Consider the following 14605-nt stretch of genomic DNA (forward strand, 5'->3'; position numbering starts at 1 on the left):
GCTGAGATTACAGACGTGAGCCACTGTGCCCAGCAATGTTGCTTAATTGTGATAATCATTTCACAATGTATATGCATATCAAATCCATCACTTTGTATGTCTTAAATATATTAGGTTGGTGCAAACGTAGTTGCAGTTTTTGAAATGTTGGAATTTGCCATTTGATATTGGAATAAATTCTTAAATAATGTGGTTACGTTACATATAATTTTAGTGGGCTTTTCTCGCTTTATGGTTTTTTTTATTTTTATTTTTATGGTTTTTTTGGGGGGTTTTTTTTGTTTTGTTTTGTTTTGTTTTGTTTTGTTTTTTTGGCTAATGACTTACTACTTGCTGTTTATTTTCTGCTTATTTTAGACTATGGAAATGATGTGAGACCAAAAGCAAATTTAAGCGAGTTTCTTATTCGAGTTCAAAACGGGTCATAAAGCAACAGAGACAATGCGCAACATCAACATCGCACTTGACCCAGAAACGGCTAACGAATGTACAGTGCAGTGGTGGTTCAAGAAGTTTTGCAAAGGAGACAATAGCCTTGAAGATGAGGGGCGTAGTGGCTGGCCATCGGAAGTTGACAACGACCGATTGAGAGCAGTCATTGAAGCTGATCCTCTTAAAACTACACAAGAAGTTGCAGAAGAGCTCAACGTGGACCATTCTATGGTCCTGCAGTATTTGAAGCAAATCGGATAGGTGAAAAAGCTCGATAATTGGGTGCCTCGTGAGCTGAGCAAAAATTTTAAAAGATCATTGTTTTGAAGTGTCGTCTTCTCTTTTTCTACGCAACAACAACGAACCATTTCTCAATCGGATTGTTACCTGCGACGAAAAGTGGATTTTATATGACAACTAGCGATGCCCAGCTCGGTGGTTGAGCTGAGAAGAAGCTCCAAAGCACTTCCCAAAGTCAAACTTGCGCCAAAAAGAGGTTATGGTCACTGTTAGGTGGTCTGCTGCCAGTCTGACCCACTACAGTTTTCTCAATCCCGGTGAAACCGTTACATCAGATAAGTATGCTCAGCAAATCAATGAAAAGCACCAAAAACGGTAACATACGCAGCCGGCATTGGTCGATAGAAACGGCCCAATTCTCCACAACACCGGACCGCACATCGCACAATCAAGGCTTCGAAAGCTAAACGAATTGGACTATGAAGTTTTGCCTCATCTGCCATATTCACCTGACCTCTTGCCAACCGACTACCACTTCTTCAGCCATCTCGACAACTTTTTTTTGCAGGGAAAACGCTTTCACAACCAGCAGGATGCAGAAAATGCTTTCCAAGAGTTCGTCGAGTCCCGAAGCACGGATTTTTACTCTACAGGAATAAAACAAACATTTCTCGTTGGCAAAAATGTGTTGATCGTAATGCTTCGTATTTTGATTAATAAAGATGTGTTTGAGCCTAGTTATAATGATTTAAAATTCACTTTCCAAAACCAAAATTACTTTTGCACCTGCGTAATACACAATTTTATTTGTCCATAATACCCTCATGAATATAATTGATTATCTTTGACAAAGGAGCAAAAGCAATACAATGGTGAAAGCATAGTCTTTTCAACAAATGGTATTAAAGCAACAAGACATGCAAAAATATGAATCTAGACAGATCTTACACCTTTCACTAAAATTAACCCAAAATGGATCCTAGACCTAAATGTAAAACACAAAACTATAAAACTTCTAGAAGATAACATAGGAGAAAATCTAGATAACCTTGGATATGATTATGATATTTTAGATTCAACACCAAAATGAACCATGAAAAAAATATTGATGAGTGTTGCACTTTGTTAAAATTATGAAAGCTTTTGCTCTGAGCATGATACTGTCATCAGAATGAGAAAATAAGCCACAGATAGGAAGAAAATATTTGCAGAAGACATGATTAAAGACTGTTATTCAAAGTATATGGAAAAGCTGAAGTTGACAATACGAAAAAGAACAACCCAATTTAAAAATGGGCAAAAGATCTGAACATGCTTCAGAGCAAAGGAGATATACAGATGGCAAATAAGCACATGAAAAGATGTTCCACATCATATGCCATCAGGGTATTACAAATCAAAACAACAATGTAATACCACTACACACCTATTAGAATGGCCAGAATGAAAACTGTTGACAGCACCAAATGCTGGTGAGGATATGGAGCCACAGAAACTCTCATTCGTTGCTGGTAGGTATGCAAAATGATATTAAATACAGCCACTTTGGAAGATAGTTAGAAGTTTCTTACAAAGCTAAATATACTCTTACCATATGATCTAGCAATCACACTCCTTGGTATTTATCCAAAGAAGTTTAAAACTTATGTCCACATAAAAACCTTCACATTAATGTTTATAGCAGCTTTATTCATAATTACCAAAACTTTAAAGCCACCAAGATGTTCTTCAGTAGTTACATGGATAAACTGTGATTTCTTTTTAGCTCTGAATAATATTTCATTGTCTAGCTACACTACAGTTTATAATATTTCATTGAAAGATGCATCAGCTATCAACACATGAAAAGAAATAGAGGAATTTTAAATGCATATTACTAAGTGAAGGAAGCCAATTTGAAAAGGCTACATACTGCATGATTTCATCTATGTGACATTCTGGAAAAGGCAAAGCTATAGAGGTATAAAAAAATTCATGGTTGCCAAGGATTGAGGGAAAGGAGGGATGAATAGGCCGAACACAGAAGATTTTAGGGCAACAAAACTATCTTTGTATCATTCTATAATGGTGGATACATGTCATTATATATTTGTCAATACCCACAGAATGAACGCCACCAAGAGTGAGCTCTAATGTAAACTATAGACTTTGGATGATGATCTGTCAATGTAGGTTTATCAATAGCAACAAAGTACTATGGGGTATATGGGAACTTTCTGTATCTTCCACTCAATTTTGCTGTGAACATACACTTTCTCTAAAAAATAAAGTTTATTTTTTTAAAAGGAGAAAAAAATGAGTTAAAGGCATGTATAAGCATTTTACAGAAGACGAGATACCTATAGCCATTAAACATATGAAAAGATTTTCAACTTTCTTGGTGATCTGGAAAATATAAATTAAAGCCAAATGAAATACCATTCTGTATATACTCCATTGGCCACAAATTTAAAGTTTTACCATGTCAAGATTTGGCAAAGATGTTGCTTGACAAGACATCTCATATATTGCTGTTGATAATGGATTTATCTCTCACTTTAATTTGAAAATTCACATAACCTATGACCCAGCAATTCAACTCCTAGGTGTACACCCAAGAGAAACTCAGTCTCTCTCTCTCTCTCTCTCTCTCTCTCTCTCTCTCACACACACACACACACACACACAGTGTCACCAGGCCAACAGTTAGTGAAATCAATGGGAAACCTAAAAAATGATTAAGTGAGGTGTATATGAAACATGTATGGGATAAAGATGCTCAGAGAAATATTAGCATTCTTACTACAAAGTTGAATACTGTGAATCTACTTTCATATATCTATTTTATTGTATGGTGATGCTTTTCTTTTGTACTAAACTTTTGTATGAGAAAGGAATTGTATTAAGTGTAACTAGGAACTGGATTCTCATTTCTCAAGAAAATATGGTGAATGAGTAACTTTTGAGAAAAATATGTATTAACATTTGTCATCAATCATGGGGGTTACAACGTTATTACTGAGTACATGAAAACACAAATCTGCTGAAGAAGCATCAGTAACTACCACAAAACGTTATACTTATTTAAAAAGACTATACCTGAAGAAGATCAAAGGTATATGACACATCGCTTTTCCCTGAGATCAAATACCCATGGGAAATTAATTGTGATAATTTTCAGTGCTGAGTTTTCTTGTCATGTACAAAAAAAGGCAAGGCAATAGTTATAAATATGCTTTTACCATGAACACAGAAGAATTTCTCATAAAGTTAAATAACCCCAGATGCTTCAAGTAAAAAATAGGTTAATTTCAATAGTGATTTCTTTCCATTCAATTTATGTAATTAAAGTAAAGCTTTTAAATGTTCATTCTATTGAAGATAAAACATCTGACATTAATGTCAGTATTATTGCAAATTCAATTAAAAAGTTAAACTTTGAAGAAAAAGTTTTTACTTTTGAGAGGATGAAATGATTACTAATTTTGGTAGGGCAAGCATCATAGTAAAGGCAATGTTCTCACTAAATTAAGGAACTTTGAAAGCAAGAAAATACAATAGGTCATAGTGAACACAAAACTCTTAATGTATCCAAACAAGAAGTAATACTCTACCAGTTGAAATGAAAGCTATTAATATTAAAAGTATTTTAAAAGTATTTTTATAGGCCGGGCGCGGTGGCTCATGCCTGTAACCCAGCACTTTGGGAGGCCAAGGCGGGTGGATCACTTGAGGTCAGGAGTTCGAGACCAGCCTGACCAACATGGAGAAACCCTGTCTCTACTAAACATACAAAGTTAGCGGGGCATGGTGGCGCATGCCTGTAATCCCAGCTAGTCAGGAAGGCTGAGGCAGGAGAATCGCTTGTACCCAGGAGGCAGAGGTTGCAGTGAGCCGAGATCACGCCACTGCACTCCAGCCTGGGACATAAGAGCGAAACTCCATCTTAAAAAAAAAAAAAAAAAATTTATAAATACACAGAATAAGTAAACTATAAAATGTTTGTGATGAAACTAATATTGAAAACTAAAAGTACTTTAACATGGCAGCATGAGTCTTCCCAGCTTCCCATCGTCCGATTTTAGAAATGATTGCACCTTTGAAAAATGACTATGTAGATCAACCTATGTGCCTTACAATAATATTACACTTCTATGTAAATTAGCGCTCTCAAATTTGGTCATTGGAAATCTTTAAAGCTTCTAGAAAATTGTGATTATTGAAAATAGAACTTGCAAAAGGAAAGACTGGAAATTTATCTTTGCAAAAGAGAAAGGAGGAACTAAACAAATGGAATGATGATAGCACAAATCGTATGCAAGATTTAATTTTGAAATTCTATTATTGGGCTTGGAATATCTCCACTTGTGGGAAGAATATTCTGGTGGAGCTCTGAATTTTAATTGGATAAATGTATTATCATTACCAGAAGAAGACTGAGAAGGTTCTAATTTTGCAACATTTAAATTTGGCAAAACATTCCAAAGTATCAAAAATAGAGACAATGTACTGGACCCATTTTGTCTTGTAAAAATATTTGTTGAAAAACGGAGCTGGGCATGGTAGTGTGCACCTATAGTCCCAGCTACTTGGGAGGTTGAGCCCAGGAGGTCAAGGCAAGCCTGAGCAACATAGACCTAATCTCAATATTTTAAAAAACGAAAAGAAAAATGGAGTCAGAAAGAGCACCTGGGAAATATACACTTCAATATTTTTAAAAAGTATAAAGCTTGCCATTTAGCAGTTGGAATAATATTTTCTCAAATAAAATATCATGCAACCAGCCATTAGGTGCCTCCTCATGGAAGGACACAACACTACCCATGGATTCTCCTTGGGAAAAGGAAAAGCAAAACCTGTATCGATCAAGCCTATCGATCTCACTACTAATTTAAAAGAAAGACAGAGTATAGAAAAACATGTCAAATAATGCCCTGGGAATACAATCAGCAAAATCTAGAAAACTGTAGGACAAGTAAAGTGACCAAGTTCCTTCACAAATAAACTGTAAGGAAAACAAAGAAATCAGGATGAACATTTAACTTATAGGTTAAAAGATACTTATAGAAACATATTAACCGCCGGGCGCGGTGGCTCAAGCCTGTAATCTCAGCACTTTGGGAGGCCGAGACGGGCGGATCACGAGGTCAGGAGATCGAGACCATCCTGGCTAACACGGTGAAACCCCGTCTCTACTAAAAAATACAAAAAACTAGCCGGGCGTGGTGGTGGGCGCCTGTAGTCCCAGCTACTCGGGAGGCTGAGGCAGGAGAATGGCGTAAACCCGGGAGGCGGAGCTTGCAGTGAGCTGAGATCCGGCCACTGCCCTCCAGCCTGGGCGACAGAGCGAGACTCCATCTCAAAAAAAAAGAGAAAAAAAAAAAAAGAAAAAAAGAAACATATTAACCAATGGCAATATATGAACTTTATTGGATCTTGATTCAAATTTTAAAAAATAGAAACTCACCAGACACTGCAGAATCACTCCATGTGACCCATCCTAATCGCAGTCCCCTCTTCCCATCAAAAGTAACCATTATCTTGACTTACAAAGTAATCACGTCCTTGTCCTTCTTGATGGTATTTTCACCCAAATGTGCATCCCTAGACACTCTAATTCAGTCTTTCCCATTTAGAAATAAGTTGATATGCCTTTTAAGTATTTTTAAATCTGTAACTCTACCCTTGATCTCTTTCTTTTACTTACAATTTACCTGTTGAAAAAATTGACACTAGTTTCCTCTAGTCTGAGTCTTGTAGACTGCATATTCACGGGGCACTTTAACATATTCATCTTTCCCCTGTATTTTCTGAAAATTGACAGCTGATTTAGAGGCTTGATCAGACTCAGGTTCCATCCATTGGGTGGTATTTTGTTCTTTAATCAGGAAGCACATAATGTCCAGTTCGTTCTCTTCTATTATATTAGTGGACATTGATGCTCACTTCCTAGCTCCATTTAATTCATTGGAGGGTATGAAATAATGGTATTTTAATTCAACAAATGTTCATTGATAGAGGAAATATTTTATAATGAATTATATTTTTTATATACTAAATAGATTAATTTTATTTAAAAGTCAATCTAATTTTATTTTTTAGAGATGGAGTCTCACTATGTTGCTTAGGGTGACCCTGACCTCCCGGGCTTAAGCAGTCCTCCACTTCAGCCTCCAGTGTAGCTGGGACTGCAGGCACCTGCCCCCACACCAGGTTTGAATCTAATTTTAAATGAGTGGAAATCCTAGATTATATTTGAAACATTCAGAATTTCAGTTTCTTTTGTATTGAACAGTGAGTGGCCCACATGGAGTGATAATAAGTATCCTAATCCTTGAAACGATTAATGGGATCAGAAGGGTACCAAATTTACCTGTACCCCTTAAGAAAAATCTTCAGAGATGGCGAAAATTGCCAAATCTCTTTCCCCAAAGCTGCAAGACACCCTAAACTTCTTCTCATAAACTCCTTATAAACTGCCCCAGGAGGACTGGCAGAGGGTAAAAACTTCATAGCAATTGGGTCTTCTCTTTTATAATTTAGGGAAGTTTATTTTAGTGGCAGCTCTAAATGTTTTCAGAATTACATATACTTATTTCTGTTCAATCTACGTCATTTATCAAAAAGCAATGTTTCTTCATAACATAAGAAGATAGTTGCTACCTTATCTTTTTTTACCTATACCACATGACATTAGTTAAAATGTTAATATTGCTTTCCTGTTTGTATTTCCATAATGTGATTTCAATATCAGATTCTGTGCTCAGAACATGAATAAACAATCTTTCTCTAGCCTAATAAAGTCTATTTTAAAACAAACAGATGTAACTTAAACCACCTTGAACATATAGTTTAACTGTATTTAGAAAAGTGATTTTCCAATTAGAGGAAAGAGTAGAAACATAAATTTAAAATATTTGCAACAAGAAATATACTAAAATATATGTAAATATGTATGCTTGTGTATACAAAGTTCATTTCAATGAATTAAAGTCTCCAAATTCAGGCACATCACCACTCAAGATATTATCAGCTTAACAAACATGATGACTAAACCACTTCAATCCTTCTCCATATATAAAGGAACATGAGGGAAATGTTAGAAGTTTAAAGAAATGAAGTGTCCAAATTTGTTTAAGTTAAGATCTCAAAAATATGTATCCTGAATTTAGTATTAATCAGGGGAAAATGCTAAACAGACTGTTTAAAGCAAGCTTGTCCAACCCACAGCCCGTGGGCCACATATGGCCTGGAATGACTTTGAATGTGGCCCAACACAAAGTCATAAACTTTCTTAAAACATTGAGTTTTTTTGCAATTTTTAAGGTTATCAGCTATTGTTAGTATATTTTATGTGTGATCCAAGACAATTCTTCTTCTGATGTGGCCCAGGGAAGCCAAAAGATTGGACACCCCTGGTTTAAAGGATGTTGGGTGAGTGCCTACAAAGACTAATTACTGGATGACACATCACAAACCAGTTATGCCAGATCAAGTTCATTGTACTCTTTGATAGGGTCACTAAGCTGATAGCTTAAGAAGGGGCCATAGGCTTAATGTATCCTATTTTCAGGACGGCATCTGGAAAATGTGTCATAAAATCTTTATTAGTTAGAGTTCTCTAGAGAAACAGAACCAATAGGATGAATACATAGATAGATAAATTTATTATAAGAAATTGGCTCGGCCGGGCGCGGTGGCTCAAGCCTGTAATCCCAGCACTTTGGGAGGCCGAGACGGGCGGATCACGAGGTCAGGAGATCGAGTCGAGACCATCCTGGCTAACACGGTGAAACCCCGTCTCTACTAAAATACAAAAAAAAAAAAAAATTAGCCGGGCGAGGTGGCGGGCGCCTGTAGTCCCAGCTACTCGGGAGGCTGAGGCAGGAGAATGGCATGAACCCGGGGAGCGGGGCTTGCAGTGAGCTGAGATCCGGCCACTGCACTCCAGCCTGGGCGACAGAGCCAGACTCCGTCTCAAAAAAAAAAAAAAAAAAAAAAAAAGAAATTGGCTCACACAATTATGGAAGGTGACAAGTCCCAAAATCTGCAGGATGTAGTTCCAGTCTGAAGACCTGAGACCCAGGAGAACCAGTGATGTAGTTCTAATCTGAAAGCTGGCAGCCTCAAGACCCAAGACTAGCCAATGTCTCAGGTTGAGTTCAAAGGCAAGGAAAAGCCAATGTCCCTGTTTGAAGGCAGTCAGGCAGAAGAAATTACCTTACTCAGGGGAGGGTTATCCTTTTTGTTCTATTTAGGCTTTCAACTAATTGCCCTCCCCACGTTAGGGAGGGCAATGTGCTTTACTCAGTCTACCTTGTCAAATGTTAGTCTCATTTAAAATCACCCCCACAGACATACTCAGAACCAAATTTGTTTGACCAGATATCTGGGCACCCCATGGTCCAGTCAAGTTGTCACATAACAACACATTAGTCAACATAATATCTTTGTGGACAAGACATAGAAATAAGAGCTAGATGAAAATACAGTCTAGAATTTGTGGACCATAAGTGAGGAGTTTGTTAATGGACCAGTGTCAATCTGTCAGTCCATTTCAGTATAATGCCTGTGTGTTTCAGCTAAATTTTACACTCTCTAACACTAGGTGCCTAAAAAAGAAAAAGGCTTTTTTATTTTGTGTGAATAGTCTTTCCATTAAGAAATATATGGCCTACAAGGAGATAGTGTTCATTGTTTTTCCTGTACTGAGGTTTGTCTATTCAGATTTCTATATTTCCCATTCTAGAGAAAGCTGTAGTAGAATGGGGTCTTGGCATCCTCCTCACAGAGTATATATGATTCAAACCCTTTACAACACTCCTTCCTATGTAAATGTGTACAGTTAAGTGACAAAAGGACAGAATAGTACAGTATCATTTGTTTAAAAATATAAATTTATAGCCAGGCACGGTGGCTCACGCCTGTAATCCCAGCACTGGGAGGCTGAGGCGGGCGGATCACCTGAGGTCGGGAGGTTGAGACCAGCCTGACCAACATGGTGAAACCCCCTCTCTGCTAAAAATACAAAAATTAGCTGTGCATGGTGGCGGGTGCCTGTAGTCCCAGCTACACGGAAGGCTGAGGCAGGAGAATTGTTTGAATCTAGGAGGCGGAGGTTGCAGTGAGCCGAGATTGTGCCACTGCACTCTAGCCTGGGCGACAAAGCAAGACTCTGTCTCAAAAAAAAAATATATATATATATATATATATATATATATATAAATTTATATATTTGTACAAGTGTAGACTATTGTGAGCCTTGCTGGCAGGGAATCTGGAAAGGAAAGGGGTGCTGAAGTGAGAAGTCATCACTATTTGAATTTCTTTTATGCAATATTCATGAATTAACTTCTTATTCATTAGCATTACATAAAATAAAATGGAGAAATATTTTTGGAATTTCAGAAATTAGCATTTTATCAAATAAACAGTAACAGAGAGAGAGGAAAAAAGTTGGGAAGAAAAAATAAAAGAAAGAAAGGGAAAGAAGGGAGAGAAGAAGAAAAGGAAAGAAATGGAAAGGATGGGAGAGTAGGAGAGGGAAGAGAAAGGATGGAAAGAGGAAGAGAGAGAGAAAGAGAATGAATGAAATAAATGAAAAGAATGAAGGGAGACAGAGAGAAACAAAAAGGAAGGAAGGAAGGAAAGAAGGAAAGAAGGAAGGAAGGAAAGAAAGAAAGAAGGAGAAAGAAAAAGAAAGAAAGAAAGAAAAGAAAAGAAAAGAGAGACAGAAAGAAACAAAGAAGAAAGAAAGAAGAGGAAGGGAGAAGGAGGGGAGAAACACAATTTCCTAATTTCCATTGCCTCTTCCTCCTAGACTAGATCTAAACCTAGTTTCTCATTTGTCCCTCTCGTAATGCTACTTCAGAAGTTACTTCATAATGTTACTTCAGAAGTAAGAGATTTCTGTCTTTGGGTTATTTCTTCCCAGGACAGAGCTGAGGAATAGGAATCTAATTAACTTCAACTTCTCCACAAACTCAGAAGTATAATTAATAACATCTCTCTTCTTTCTTTCCTTTCTTTCTTTCTTTTTCTGTCTTTCTTTCTCTTTCTTTTTCTTCTTTCTCTTTCTTTCTTTCTTTTTCTTCTTCTTCCTCTTTCTTTCTTTCCTTCCTTCCTTCTTTCTTTCTCCTTCCTTCCTTTCTTCCTTCCTTCTTTTCCTCTTTTTTTCCTTTGTTCCTTTTTTTTTTTTCTTCTTTCCAGAATGGCTAAATTTCTGAAGCTGGACCTCCATTCTTCCATGGTGGCAGAAAATTTCACTTCAGTCATTCTTGGTTTCTTCAATCCTCCCCAGGGTTGGTTCACAGTCCTAGAATGTCATGCAGTGCCAGTGAAGGGCAAGGCAGGAGATTGTGGGTGATCTTCAAGCCATAGACTATTGGTCTTCAGTGGACACAGGTTACTACAGGTTACCAAGAAGCCCATTATTCTGTCTGCATGGCCCCTTCCAGTCCTCAAGTGTCTGCTGCTTCCAGACTACAGAAGGAACCCAGTAATTTTTCAGGGTTTCCTCTGATCCCATTCTCCACAGGTTGGTCCTCTCTGAATCCATGCCACCTCTGCAGAGGGAGGGGTGGGGGTCACAGGAGACTGTCAGTTCCAGGTTCCTGATTTTCTAGGACCCACAGGCCACGTTTTCTTCTTCCTACAACCACCCAATTTACCTTACTTAAGAAAATAGTCTTGGCAGGGCATGGTGGCTCACATCCATAATCCTACCACTTTGGGAGGCCAAGGTGGGTGGAACACTTGAGGCCAAGAGTTTGAGACCAGCCTGGACAACATAGCGAAACCCTGTCTCAATTAAAAATACAAAACATTAGTCAGTTGTGGTGGCACACACCTGTAATCCTGGCTACTTGGGAGACTGAGGCAGAAGAATCGCTTGAACCCGGGAGTCGGGGGTTGCAGTGAGCTGAGATTGCACCATTGCCCCAGCCTGGGTGACAGAGCAAGATTCTGTCCAAAAAAAAGAAGGAAGGAAGGAAGGAAGGAAGGAAGGAAGGAAGGAAGGAAGGAAGGAAGGAAAGAAGGAAGGAAGGAAAAGAAGAAAGAAAGAAGGAAAGAAAGAGGAAGAAGGAAGGAAAGAAGGAAAGAAAAAGAAAGAAAGAAGAAAAGAGAAGAGAAAAGAAGAGAAAAGACGAAAAGAAAAGAAAGGAAAAGAAGTCTGAAATATCAAAATATTCTTCTGACTGGGATATACTGAGAGTAAAAAAAAAAAAAAAATTAACTTCTCTCACTATTTGAGCTGAAATATTGGCTCCCTGAAACTTGACTTTTGCCTCTATTTTTTAACATAAATAAAAGTAATTATATTTTGCAAAATTAAAAAACCGCAAAAATAAGTCCCACACTTGCCTTGGTTTCTTCATGCTCCTAATACCCAAAATTATTAAATAACAGAAGCAAATTTAACAAGTATTCTCTGCAAGTCTCAAATGAAATGTTGAGAGGCTCTCTACTTGAAATTTTTTTCAACATTTGGGTTGTTCCCGGCAGGAACTGGGCACAGAAAGACTGAAATCAGCGCTTTGGGAAGGAACAGAGCGGTTTCAGCACCAAGTGTGCAATACCCATGCATCATGACCACTCTGAGATTGAGGCCAAGTCAAAGTCAAAGCCAGGATGATTACTAACATCCATACTGAAGTTACTCAACCCCTACCCCTTCATCTTCTCCCAGAGTACTTAGTAAGGAAGGTTCCAGTCATAACCCTGTAATAGGGAATGAGGGCAAAAACTAAGAAAATAAATAAAATAAGCAGTGGGCAAGGGCTGCAGATGCTAAATTGGAATAAGTTGCAAAAGAAAAATTACTCAACACACCCTAAACAGTCATCGCACATGTCTCACTACACTTAGTGTGTCTTGCTTTATAGGTTTTGTATTACATAAACTATTTAAATGGGGACTGTCTCATCTTTGTATAATAGTTCATGCTCCAAAAACATTTGTTGAATTTAGTTCATTTTATAGTGTGAGTAGGTAAAAATTGAGCAGTTGACTTTCAGTATGGACAAGTAGTATATAAAAGGGAAATAATCCAAATTATGTTGCATGCCAACCTGACTTAGCAGTCATAACACAAAGAGAGACCTATTGTTAATATACACAATTTCCTGAGTAGATTGGCCTAGTGTTCAATAACAGATAAGAAAAATGTCAACAAAATATCAGACATTATCAAATAGTAAAATGGAGAAGAAAGAAAAATTAATATATGATCCTCAGGCAAGCAATGTAAATCTATCAGCTTTAGAACTTTTAGCTCTGCTATAGTGTAAGTAAAACAAACAACAAAAGAGACAGTATTTTCTTCATAGATAACATGACTGCTACTCAGAAAAACAAAAAAAAAATGCATGGAGAGAAAACTGGAAAGAAATTCACTTGAAATTCACTTGAAACTATGAATGTTTGGGGATTGGAGAATTGAAAGTGATTTTTTCTTTGCTTTTCTACTTTGCTGTTATCCAAGTCTTCTAGAGTGAGCAGGTACTATCTTTATAATGCAAAAAGAAATATTTTAAAGGAAAGAAAGATAAGAATAAAATTAAAGTACAGGGAAGGATAACTAAAATGAGCAAGAGAGAGTGAATTAATGTATACAGAAAAAATATATATAGTGTTGGATGACAGGAGACAAAAAGAGAAGCAAACTATTTTATACATAAACAAACATGGATTTATCCATCTTAAAGAGAATTAGTGTTAGAGAGGCAAATTTCTGACAATTAAGAGTCAAAAATGATTTTGTTTCTGTCTGTGTTGGAAAGAATAATTCTACCTTCCCCCTTTGCAAATGTCCACATCTTAATCCCCAGAATCTGTGAACTGTTAACTTACATGGCAAAAGGGACTTTGCAAGTATGACTAAATGAAGCATCTTGAGATGTGAAAGTTATCCTCAATTATTCAGGTGAGCCCAGTTGTAATCACAAGGGTCCTTATAAAAGGTAGGCAGAAGAATCAGAGTCAGAGAAGGAGATGTGAGGATGGAAGCAGAGGTCAAAGTCAAGAGCCAAGGAATGTTGCCAGCCTCTAGAAGCTGGAAAGGGCAAGAAAACTTACTCTTTCCTAGAGACCCTGGAAGGAAGGCAGCCCTGCCCACAACTTTATTTTAGCCCAGTGAGAATGACTTTGAACTTCTGATCTCTGGAAATGTAAGATGATGAACTTTTGTCGTTTTAAGCCACTAAACTCTACCAATTTGTTACAATAGCAATTTTAAAAACAAATATCCTGCCTATTCATGCATTCATTCAGCTCCAGTTACAGCCATCGACTTGCAATCTCCTGAACACTTCTCCTATCCATTTACTTAGATCTGATCTTGTTCTTCAAGAGTTATTTAAACCGTCACTTCCCCCTTGGAAGCATTTCCTACATTGGGCTCCCCCACTGTCTGGAACTCCCTACCATGTCTCCTTTTCATCACTCACTACACTTGAGTTGCAATAATTGATCATCTTATTCCTGTTTGTATCACTTTGCCAAGTTCTTACCTAATAAATGGCTTTGTTACTTCTTCCTTAGTTATCTTTCAGGTCTCCCTGACAATATGGTAAGTTTTCAGAGAGCAGGGTCTACTTCTGTGTGTGTACACATGCATATGTCTTCCCTCCATATGCTTAACACACAGTGATCCAACTCAAAAATCAACACAAAACAAAACAAAAACACCGCATCAAATAAATATTCATTGAAAAATAAAATGAACCAATTTACTTTGTAACAAATTATGTCTTGGGAAGCAACGGAAAATAACCATGCATTCTATTGTATAATTTACTAACCTGCTATAATAAATTAGACTCATTTATTTAGTTAGTTTATGCCTTGAGAAAACCTCAAAGCACTTTTTTCCTAGTCAGAATTATCTGGTTTTCATATTGATGGTCTTTTACTTCAGTCACCAAATGCAGTAGCCAACATGATCAAAACGTAT

At 37.3% G+C, this 14605-nt stretch overlaps 1 pseudogene; it reads left to right on the forward strand.

The window, feature by feature from the left end:
- Nucleotides 1–360: 360 nt before the first annotated feature.
- LOC144338488 (histone-lysine N-methyltransferase SETMAR pseudogene) lies at nt 361–3166 on the forward strand (annotated as a pseudogene).
- Nucleotides 3167–14605: the final 11439 nt, after the last annotated feature.

Source organism: Macaca mulatta, chromosome X, assembly GCF_049350105.2.
Source record: "Macaca mulatta isolate MMU2019108-1 chromosome X, T2T-MMU8v2.0, whole genome shotgun sequence".
In the NCBI taxonomy this organism is placed as follows: domain Eukaryota; kingdom Metazoa; phylum Chordata; class Mammalia; order Primates; family Cercopithecidae; genus Macaca; species Macaca mulatta.